The sequence below is a fragment of the Ursus maritimus genome, unplaced genomic scaffold (assembly GCF_017311325.1).
Source record: "Ursus maritimus isolate PB19 unplaced genomic scaffold, ASM1731132v1 scaffold_36, whole genome shotgun sequence".
NCBI lineage: Eukaryota > Metazoa > Chordata > Mammalia > Carnivora > Ursidae > Ursus > Ursus maritimus.
This window is the reverse complement of record NW_024426230.1, coordinates 1827097-1839109: the sequence shown is the minus strand read 5'-3', so window position 1 is coordinate 1839109 and position 12013 is coordinate 1827097.

Below are 12013 nucleotides of genomic sequence, written 5' to 3'. Positions count from 1 at the left end.
TGGAGAGTCTATTCTGCCTTCCTGTGGAAGTGGGGATGGGGGCAGGAGTTTGTTTTACTAAAGCTAAGTGTTTCTGATACCCTGGATTCAGAACCCGTCTTCTAGGGAACCCCATCCCTGCCCCCCACTATATACTATTGGTTTCAAGCCAAAGCTTCTACTCCCTCATGACCTCAATCTCCTTGTGGTCCAGAAACCCCAAATGACTCCTGGGACATCTCCTGCTGTATTCCTAGCAACCTTCCCTTTGCCTGTCCTCACTTTGGCATGTGGAGTCCCTGAGGTCCCTTAACCTCGCCATCAGAGTCCTCGAGAGGACTCACTGGTGAGGAGGCCCTGGAGCCAGCTTCAGAGACACGCCAGGGCCCACAGCCTTTCTGAGCTTCTGAACGTTCATCCTCCCGCCACTGTGTGAGCCCCTCTTTTCTCGCAAGGCCCTTTGGGGAACTAGGAACAATAGAGAAAGGTGGGAGTGTAGCTTATTTCAAAATTGAAGAACATTACCAAGTTGTTTTTGCTTTCTGGGTCCTATTGTGTGAGCCAGCCCCACTTTACACCCACACTCCCCATGTGTACCCCCCTGACAACTTTACCAGAATGACGACTCTCTTCACTAGATAACTCATCACCCCATTTTAAAGGGAGAATAGCTTTGAAATACAAGTTTGACTTGCCAAAGAGATTTACGTCCAAATATCCAGGAATGATGAGGTCTTCCTTGGGATCTCTAAAAGCCTATGAATGCGCCAGCTGACCCCATCTCCTCCTTCCTTCCAGTGTTTCTGATGGGACAGCCCTCTGGCACGGGCTGACAGAGCCACGTCAGAGTGTGACCCACTGTCCCCCTGCTAACTACACGTCTAGCTGAGGAACCACCCAATAAAGGGAGGACAAAGAGGAGTCAACTACCCGACTAGAGAGCCAGAGGTAAACCTAGATGTTCAGGACACATTTTTTAAAGAAAGTATTTCAGGGCTGCTTTTATTAGTGGGCGGCATCTTTGCTAAATTACCCCACTCTCAGTGGTCAGTGACACAGGCCAAAGTCCAGCTCTCCAGGGTCAGGGATTTCAACCCAGGTCGCTTTCCCTTCCCGAGCCCGGTTTACCTCTCTAACACCCGGGCACTGAGCCACTGTCAGAAGCAGAGGCCCTCCAGAGCTGCGATATAAATGATGATTATTCTATTATCAAATAACATGGCCAAGCCTGGCCGGCTCCCTACAACGGTGGCGGCAGAGGCGAGCTACACAATTCAATATTGATAAACTGTACATTGTCTTCCAGAACCATCACTCTGCTTGACAGCCACTCTCTAAGCCTCCCACCATTAGCAGCAAAGAGGGAGATACTGGCTAGTGACGGCCCGGGGGGGGGGGGGGGGCAGGGAAACGAGGCAGAGGGAAAAGCAGAGGGACCCAGAAACCTCAGGGAAGATAAAGTCCTCAGAGCCCACTTCTACAGCCGCCAACACGAACCAGCCAACTCTGGCCCTTCAGGCTCTGTCCTGTGACCTGTCCTTCTGGAAGGTTAATCTTCAACAAAACTGCCCAGAAAAATCTAACACTGGGGAACAGGAAGGGGGCCTATAGTCTAGTCCCATCTCCGCCACGCCTTCGATGGCGCTTCACGTCCCCGTATTCACATGAAAGAGAAGGGAAGGTGCCTACACGTCTGTCCAGCGCTAACCTTCTCTAATACGACAGCTCAGCGTGTCTTCTAAAGTTACTGCCGTATTTCTTTTAGGTCCTGAGCACCCTCACAGAAACAGGGTCATGGGAGTAAGTTTTTTAGGAAAATGGTTTAAGATGTTGAGCCCCAGACCTAAGGTTACACCAGATCTGCTCTACACCCCCAGGGCCTTTGCACTGTCTGTTCTCTGTGCCGGTGTGCATCTCCCCAGACAGATGCAGAGCCAGCTCCCTGCCCTCTTCCTGCCCTTTGCCCAGGAGGTCTACCTGATCGCCCGACTTAGTGCTGACGCCTGCCCCCACCCAGCCCTGTACCCCGCTTTAATCTTTTCTTCCATAGCATCTATTACCTCCTAACATGTAATTGACTTATTTACATAATGTTCATTGTTTATTTTCTGTTTCTTACCTGGGGTGTGTAAACTCCACCGCAGCAGGGATATCTGCTTTATTCATGAATGTATCCCAAACACCAATAACAATGTCTGACACATAGAAGGTAGGTGCTCAATGAATATTTGCTGAACAAATGAAGCTAAGGTTAGAATGGTTCATGTTTTGGCCAGACCCACCTGACTACTTCCGCATTTGGGGCTAGGGGCAGGGAGAGATGGGCTGCCACTTCAGTGCTCCCCACCTTCTGGCAGGATGGCTGGTGGATGCCCCCCATCCTCCTCCATCCCCATCACAGCCTGAAGAACATGCCACTCGGGAAAACCCGGATATTTAAGTGGGATGTTCACTGTGGAACCCAAGCACCTGCCCGACTTGCACTCGATCAGGTCACTTAGCCCTCCTCCTCCAGACTTCAGTGTCCCACTCCAGGCCATCCCAGACGTAAAAGCCCAACCTCTAACACCATGATTCTTCAACTTGAGTAAGCATAAGACTCACCCAATAAGCTTCTTTTTTTTTTTTTTTTTTTTAAGATCTTATTTATTTATTCGACAGAGATAGAGACAGCCAGCGAGAGAGGGAACACAAGCAGGGGGAGTGGGAGAGGAAGAAGCAGGCTCATAGCAGAGGAGCCTGATGTGGGGCTCGATCCCAGATCGATGGGATCACGCCCTGAGCTGAAGGCAGACGCTTAACCGCTGTGCCACCCAGGCGCCCCACCCAATAAGCTTCTAACACTTACTAGCAGACTACCTTCCAGAGACGGATTCAATTAAATGGGGAAGGACCCAAAAACATGCATTTTTAAAGACTCTCCCCAACCCCAAAGTGACTGTAATGACAGGTGTTGTTTGGGCCACGCCGGGAGACCTCTGGTGCGGACAAAGAGCTGGTGGGCTTATTATGTGAGCCTATGGCTCTCTCTTCTCTGATTCTCCCTAACTTCCGTACGTGGCTCTGCCCAGGATTAGGCCCAAAAGAAATGGATCTGTGCAATGGGCTTGCCATTTTCTTTCCATCGGAGCTACAAAAATTAAAACAGCCCTTGGAGAAATCTGGGAAAAAACCGAGGAAGTAGAGGAGAGAGGCAGTGTGGAGCGCAGGTGAAGCATGTCTCAGGGGAAGGCGTGTCCCAGCGTGTCCTAACTTCGCACCTTCTATTTTTGACAGCCTCTTTGGCCATTAGGTGCTAAGTTTAAATATCTCCACTTGGAAAGTAAACAGATGAAAATGAGCATGTCTAGACTGATGGAAGTCTGTCCATTTTATACGGGGAAATCTAGCATAAGCCAGGGGAGTGCTTCCAAGTGCCAGACCCAACACAGACTACTGGCCAGACAGGTTCTACTGGACAGAACTGAAGGGGACTCAACCTTCCAATCACCAAGGGCACTACTCCTTGGAGCAACTCTGCCTGTCTGGGAAGGGCGACTGTTAAGCAGATGTTCCCAAAAGGGTGACACAGTCACCATCAGTCAAATCTCAGCACAGAGGTTCCTGGATCCTCTAAGATAGATGCTTGGAACAATAGAAACAAGCCAGCAGCAAGAAGGGATATCATGGCTGCCTCAGGGTTCTAGGAGCAAGATGAGGGCTCTGGGAGCCTCGGTGTAAAGGCATCTAGGTGGAGGAAGCAAAAAGGGATGGCGAACACACCCGTTAGGTCTTTTTTTGCCTCTGTTCTTTCTCTTTCTTCTTTGGCTCTTCCACTTTTTTGGAAACTTGCTAGAGACAAGCATTATTCCTGCCCATTCCAGAGACAGGGAAGACTGAGTTACTCAAACATAATTTAATCACAGGACTAGGGACCGAAAAGGAGCCCTGGGTCCCCTGCACCTCCACTAGGTTAAGCTCATAATTGCCTGTCATCTAGAGGTCTCTCGAGGCCAACCAGATTTCCTTCAATGGTAACAATAATAGAAACCAACATTTGCTAGCACTTCCTCTACGTCAGGCACTATATATTAACCCATCTAGTTAAACAACTCTGAGGTAGGGACTATCGTTACACTCACTCTACAGATGGAGAAACTGAGGCAAGGAGAGGTTAGCTATTGAGAGGAGTACATGGAGTTCCAATCAGGCAGCCTGGGCTCCACAGCCCATTCTAACTGCTTGGCTCACCCACTGATCCTGGGCCTGGAGACAGGATGGGAGTTGCCCTAAGTGCAAGATTCAAGACTAGGTCTGAGTCTCCTGAATCCCAGGGCAGTGCTGGGAAGCGGGTTCTTCACCACAAAATCAAGGGCAGAAAAGTCAGTGGCATTTATACCCACCCTCAGAGGAGCTTTTAGGCTCTTTAGCTAAGTTGATTCCCTAGCATCCTATTCTAGAAGCTCTGAGCCTGGGATACTTTAAGTCCAATAGGTCTCACGTTTATACATTTCACTATCATTCAATCAGTGAACACAAGGAACTATGAGCAGATTGCTGTGACACAGTCTGAAGTATAAGGCAAAGATATGCAGCAGGCGGAGCAGAAAGGGCCTCCACATACCCCTATACCCCCTCTGCGTATGGAAACGTTACCCTGAAGGCTATCAAGAGAAATGCAAGGATTTGAGTAGGGGAATGATGGTAAAGTCTGTGCTTCAGGGAGATGACTTTGGTAGCTATTGGAGGCTATATTCGAATGGGGAGGAAATCGGAGGCAGGATAACAGGAGGCTGTGGCTGCTTGAGGTCAGAGATGACTAGAAACTGAACAGATACAGTGGTAATGGGAAAGGGAAGTTAAGATCAGCTTTCCTTAACTGGTGGTATATAGGGAGGAGTGGAGAAAAAGACGCCGAAACACGCTCAGCTCCCATGCTTGGTGCTCAGGAAGAGAATGGAATCACATACTAGGAGAGTGAATAAAAGTAGATTTGGTGGGGAAATAATGGAGTTGGCTTTAGAAATTAAGCTAAAAGTCTCAAGTTAGAAGTCAAGCTAAAGTTTGTTTAAATCACCCAGGTGGACGTACTCATCAAGCAGATTTTAAGTTTTTTTAAAGATTTTACTTATTCATTTGAGAGAGAAAGAGCACAAGCAGGGGGAGGGGCAGAGGGAGAGGGAGAAGCAGGCTCCCTGCTCAGCAGGGAGTCAGACATGGGGCTTGATCCCAGGACCCTGCGATCATGACCTGAGCCGAAGGCAGATGCTTAACCAACTGAGGCACCCAGGCGCCCCTCTGTTAAAGATTTATTTTTAAGTAATCTCCACACTCAACGTGGGGCTCGATCTCACAACCCTGAGATTAAGGGTTGTGCGCTCTACTGAGTCAGCCGGGTGCTCCCAGCACGCAGATTTTGGATAGAGGAGTTGGAAGCTCAAGGAAGAAATCTGAGCTGAAGATAGAGATGTAGGAATTATTAGGAAACTGGTGGAGTTGAATCCTGGGGAATGAATGCTATATCACCCAGGGAGAAAATGCTGAGTGAGAAGTAAAGAAGAGGCAGACTCTTAAAATAACATGTAAGGGGTGGAGGCGGTGCCTGTACCAAAGGGACCAAAAAGGAACAGAGTGATACAAAGACAAATGGGAGAGTGTGTCACAGAAGCCAAGGGAGAAGAGTTTCAAGAAGAAGAGGTCAACAGGTCAAATGCTGAGGTCCACAATGTTTGGACAAAGATCTTGCGACCACCCTAATCTATCCCAAGCAGGCCGCTGACAGAAAACACTGCTTAGCGCTGCTATGTTTCGTGAGCCCCCTTTAATAACAAAAACAATTTACTTATCACCTTAAACTTCAGTAGAGAATCGCCAGGATAAGCAGCAGTGCCCCCGTGGAGCAGCCAAGGCAGGGTCACCTGGAACCTCTTGAGGGCCAAGCTCCACGTCTCAGGCAGGAGCTCATGCAGTAGACCCAGAACCCTGCAAATGATGCTGACCCTCTGAGACAAACCCCCTGAGCCTCAGTCCCCTAACCCACAAAATGGTTGTAAAATGGTCCCGGCGCTTGTGAAGACTAAATGAGCTCATTTTCCTGATGAGAACATCTTACACTGTAGCTGGCTCTTAGGAGTCACCTCACAAATGCTGCCAGTCATTTCCTGCCTTCCTTTATAGGCTTTAAAGACTTTTAAAGCTGCAATCTTACACGATTCTTACAACCTAGAGAGAAACGGGGGAAAACCAGCTTTAGAGATGTATAGCGCCTGACCAAAGGTCACCCAGAAAATTAGCTGCAAAGCCGAGACTGGGACCTAGGGCTGCTAAGGCTTAGTCCAGGGTTTTGTCATCTACAGCATACAAATGCCTAGAATCCTTTTCTAAGCAAATAATCCCTCTTTCATTAATCATTACATCTTGCATAAACCCGAAGCTTTAATACAGTAGCCTTATTCCTAACTGGACACGCCTATAGGAGAATTCACTCTAGGGAAGCTGAGCCCTCAGAATCCTCTTGGCCTCTGCCGGTATGACAGAACCCAGAGCCAAGCACAAAAGCAAAGGAACCCAAGAGCCCTATTGCTCAGATCTCTTTTTGCAAACATTACCTACTACTAGCTTTACCCTTGACCTAGACGCTGAACCCAGCTAAGCAGACCTCCAAGATCCTTTTACTTGGCAGAATCCCTTCTCAGCCAGAAGACGGGGCCCAAGGCTCCAATGTCCAGGGCCCACTTTAATCACCATCCTTCATTTCTTTGCTTCTGAAATGCCAACCTAAAATGTACCGTAAGGCAATGTCCAACATATAAGCCGTCTCCGAGGATATACGATATATTAAAGTGTTGACGCTACAGAGAAAAATAAAGCAGGAAAGGGAGATGGGGTATGTACAGAGGGAGGGGCAAGGGGCAAATTTAAACACAGAGAAGGTGACAACTGAGAGCAAAGACCTCTTTCTCTGAAACAAAAATACCGTCAGCTCAAAACATAATCTGCAAGTCATTTAGCCTTTCTAGACCCCGTTACAGAGCAGGGATACTTTAGAAGGTGAATGCCTCCGAGCAGGGTGCTTTGTGGATAGGAAGGAACACATTATCCTCTAACCTCTGCTTTGGAAATGTTCTGTTCCACATACAGTAGCCCCCCCTTATCCACAGGGCACATGTTCCGGGACCCCCTGGGGATGGCTGAACCACAGACAGTACCGAACCGCATACATATTATGTTTTCTCCTATACACACACGCCCATGATGAAGTTGATCAATTAGGCACAGTAAGAGATGACAATTACAACTGGTAATAATACAGAACAATTGTAACTATATACTGTAACAGAAGTGTTTTGGATGTGGTCTCTCTTACCCTTCTTCTGCTTGTGATCCTGTGAGATGATAAAACAGCTACGTGATGAGATGAAGCAGTGAGGGGAACGACACAGGCGGGTGAGGCATGCGACGTTACTACTGACCTGATGGCACGTGAAGAGAAGGACCCTTTTGCTTCTGGACTGCAGGTGACTGCGGGTAACTGAAACCTCAGGACACGAAACTGCAGATAAGGGGGACTACCGTATTAACGTAGGGTAGATGTTACTCCCTTGACGCAGCACCGGCAGGGCCGACTCCCCCAGGTTCACCCAGCTGGCAAATGGCAGAAGTGGGAGTGGAGCCCAGGCCTTCTGATTCGTGGTCTAAGGTACTTGCCTCCACCCCGAGTGGCCTGGATTGAAGCTGTAGGCACGTTGCGTCTCAAGACAGGACGAGGGTCTCCCAATGGCATGGGCCAGACTAATGATGGCATCTGCATTTAGTTCCCCACTTCCCTCTAAGAACCTGACAGCACTACAGACACATTTAAGAGCTGAGGGAGTTCTCTGTTATTTCTTCAAATGATGCAACATCACTTCACCAAGGCCCTCAGAAGTAGTTTTCCTTTCGCTGACAAATCATAGTCAGTCAACTAATATTTAATCAAGGGCTTTGCTAAGTACCTGGTTCCAAGCAAGGAGCTAGAGTATCTATTTAAAAAAAAAAAACCTAATTATAAAAAAAAAGATGTATAGGTAACTCAGTTCCTACCATTAAGTTGTTTAATAGTAATTAGTAATCACTTATCCTTCCCCCTCTTTACGCCATGCAATCTTTGCCCTGAACCCTGACTATGGACTTTTGAGATCAGGAAAGGAGTTTATAGGCCTGATTCCCATCCCCTCCTAGCACATGGTAGGTGCTCAATGAAGTTATAGATTAATTGATCCAGCTCTCGGTAAGAAAACTAGGACTTCAACCTAGGTCTTATTATTCCCCAGAGTTTTGCCACTGCGCCATATCAGAACTGGGTGAATTCTCTCGAAGAGCACGCCTAACCCCAGGCGGGGCTGAACAATGCTCTCAAGGCTTCTGCTCTGCCAGGAAAATGCCTCTTAGACACAGGCTGTGCTGGCTCTGATATCAGTTCTGCCTCCACCATAGTCTCAGCTTTCCACGGGATTCTCAATCTATACACAACTAAAGTGCAGCCCCCCCCCCCATCTCCCAACCCAGGCCTGGCCTGAGGCTCTGAAATCTCCCGGACATGTCTAGTGAATTCACTCAGCTGATCTCACACAGCACCTTACACAATGGTCTGCTCCAGAGCACACCGACTACCATAAGGACTATTTGAACATGCCCGACTCCCTTCCAAACTGAATTCCTCCAGAAGAGGTAGTTCACGGCCTATCCCAGCACCTAGCACAGTGCCCAACACAAAAAGCAGAACTCGGAGAGAGTGAGGGCATACCTAGCAAATGCTGCCTGCTGTGGACACCACGCTGCCCAAACTGCCCACGCCTGGAGTCGTGTAGGGCCTTCTGCAGACAGATGTGCTTCTCTTACCTATGCTAAGGCATTATGTCGCCTGGGAAGGATACCATGAGAAATCAAACTCGTTAGCAGGCATTAGCTGGTTGCATTGTATTGACTGTCGGGAGGAGGAAAATATAAACTATTGAGAAAGGCGGGTGAAGGTCCAGAGCACAGGGCGCCACAGGGAAGGGGGAGCTGGCAGCCACCCTTGTCAGCACGGGCTACAGCAGCCCCTGACGGAAGCTCAGAAAGGAGAGTGGGTAGGTGTTGCCAACTCCATCCATCCAGGGCAATCTCTGCACAGAATTTAGCAGTAAGAGAGCCAAGGATTCTCAGACACTTGCATCTTTTTGCTGACGCTAGACTCTCAGCCTTGGACCGTCCAAGGCTTCTTCCCTCTGCAGATTGCAGAAACATCCCAAAGGCCGACCAGCCATTTTCTTCTCAGCAGCTCCCAGTGAGGAGGGAACAGAGGTGGCCAATAGGATACTGGCTCAAATCAGCCTCATCCACTTGGAAGTCCTGGCCAACCAGAGCCTGCAGGCACAGTAGGAAATAAGGGGGAGGGAGTGGAGGAGCTCAAAGTACATTTCTCACTGCTTCCAGCCAGAGCTGGATCCAGGATCACTGGTTTTCAGCCAGCTTGGCAGGACGTTTTGATAAGCCGGTCAATTAAGTTTCTCCAACAGAGTACTTCCTCCTGTCCCGTACCTCTGTAGGGTTCCTGCCCCTATTATCTTTCTACACACAAAGAAAGACAAGGAAGAATGGAGGGGGGGGGGGGACAGGGGCATGTTTTTTTCGTTTTTTAATAAAGAATGAAAAAAGACATCATTGTAGGCTGTTAGAAAGGAAACTGGGCCAAAAGTCAAAAAATCTAAATCTGAGGCCTGGCTCTGGACTGACAAGCTCTGTGACCTTGGGCTGTCCACTTCACTTCCCTGAGCCTCAGTTCCCTCATGCAGATGAGGGTGCTGGCCCACATGATGACACGTGCACTGAAGTACCTTCCATAGACAAAGTGCCACAAGAAAGGCTTTATACTTATGTTTATCCTTCAGAAAAATCCTAGAAAGTAGTTATTCTCTGTATCTTGCAAATGGAGTAACTGGGGATCAGAGAGGTGACTTACCAAAAGCTCCGCAGCTAGGAAGTGGCTGAATTTCAAGTCAGTTTTTTTCAGATCCCCAAAACCAACTAAACCATATGCCATTGTTAAATGACCTCCAACCTCCCTTTCAACCTCAGAGCCCCAAAATTTCTTGAATAATTGCTGTGAGGTTTTTTTTTTCATTTATCAGTTAGTAACATCAAGATCTGGAAGCTAAATTGCCCAAGTGGCACTTTCTATAGCCACAGAAGCAAATACTCCAAATTATTCAAGGACCCTAGATCCGCAGGGCTGGGAGAGACCCCTTACCCCTCCGCAAATTTGCTCTTCCATGACTCACACAGGAGAAGAGTCAAGGAAGGCCTTAAGGCATAGAAGAAGGCTTTCTAAATTCACCCATCTCCTTCATTTTACCTCTATTAACTATTAAGGCAACTGAACCTGTTAATGTGGCAAACATGTTTATTTCTTCTCATTTAGTTTTAGTACCGTTTGTTTTTCTTTGTTGTCTATCCCTGTGTTTGAGATCCGAAAGCCAGTAAGGCTTGAGGCTGCCTGTGCCCCTTATCATTCGAGCAGACCCTTTCACTCCGGGTGCTAGTCAATGCCGCCCTATCATCAAGAGGCCTCGGGATGAACTGATGGTGATCCCCACCCGTTAGTGCTTCCACTCAAGGTAGCTGGACTCGCACATTCCAAAAAGATTACAATAGAAGAAATCATAGCTACTAAACAAAGGAAGTGTTAAAACGGTGAATAAACAATGTGTTAAAACGAAGTGTTAAGTAATGCTTTGACTTGCCTCTCCCTGTGCCTATACGTAATTGAGAGAAGCATTCTGGCTGTAAGCAAGGCTATGCCTAAACCACTCCAGGCATTATTAACAACTGCGAAAGGGGATGCCGACAGGCATGAGGACATTCCAGAAGAGACACAAGGTTTAGACAATTAGATTCTTTAAAAAAAAAAGTCTATGTATCTCAGAGAACAGGCCCAGTACAGAGGTCAGAAATAATAGGCGAAAAGTTACCCTAGAGTTTAATCAAAAGAGATCTGTCAATATTTGGCTTGGTCTGCAAGAGACCATCCAGAAGAAGCAATTAACATAAAGCAAATTCAGGGGAAGAGCTGCAGTGTGTCCGGTACTGGCAAGGGAAATGCCACTTTCGTACACTGCTGGTGGAAGTAGAAACTCAGTTAGCCTTTCTGGAGGGCAACTTCAGTGTCCATTAACATTTAAAACTTCTTTTTTTTTTTTTTTTTTAAAGATTTTATTTATTTATTTGACAGAGATGGAGACAGCCAGCGAGAGAGGGAACACAAGCAGGGGAAGTGGGAGAGGAAGAAGCAGGCTCACAGCAGAGGAGCCTGATGTGGGGCTCGATCCCACAACGGCGGGATCACGCCCTGAGCCGAAGGCAGACGCTTAACCGCTGTGCCACCCAGGCGCCCCAACATTTAAAACTTCTATCCAGCAATTCTACTTCTAGGCATCTATGAGAAAAACAACTCAACATTCTTTACAATAGTAGTGTGTATAATAATTCCTATCATTAGCAAAATGGTTGCATAAACTACAGATATTAGGTAGCAATTAAAAAATTGAAAAAGATCTTTAAAGACCTAGAAAGACTTTCAAGATATAATAATTAAAAAAGCACATTACAAAACCCTATGTATAGTGTGCTCCCATTTATGTAAAAATAAAATAACAACTACAAAACACTCAAAAAAACCCCATGTATTTCTGTACCTACATACATGCATGGAAAAGGGCCCAGATATACACAAATTTGGTTAAGAGTGGTTATTAAGAATTGGGGGCGTGAGGTCAAGGGAGTTTCTGTTATCTGTACTATATGTGTAATGAATGACAAAAATAATAAAATAAAAAATAAAAAAAACCTAAAAATGAACATAAATACCACCTTTATATATGAAATAAAAGATACTCAAGACACGTTTTAGGAAAAAAAAAACAAGTTTACCAAATACCAGGCAGAGTATGATCTCACAGTTGGGGTGAGGGTGAAGGTGAATGGACACCAGAGGAAGACTGGTCCCTGGGTTCAAATCTTCCTTCTGCCACTTAAT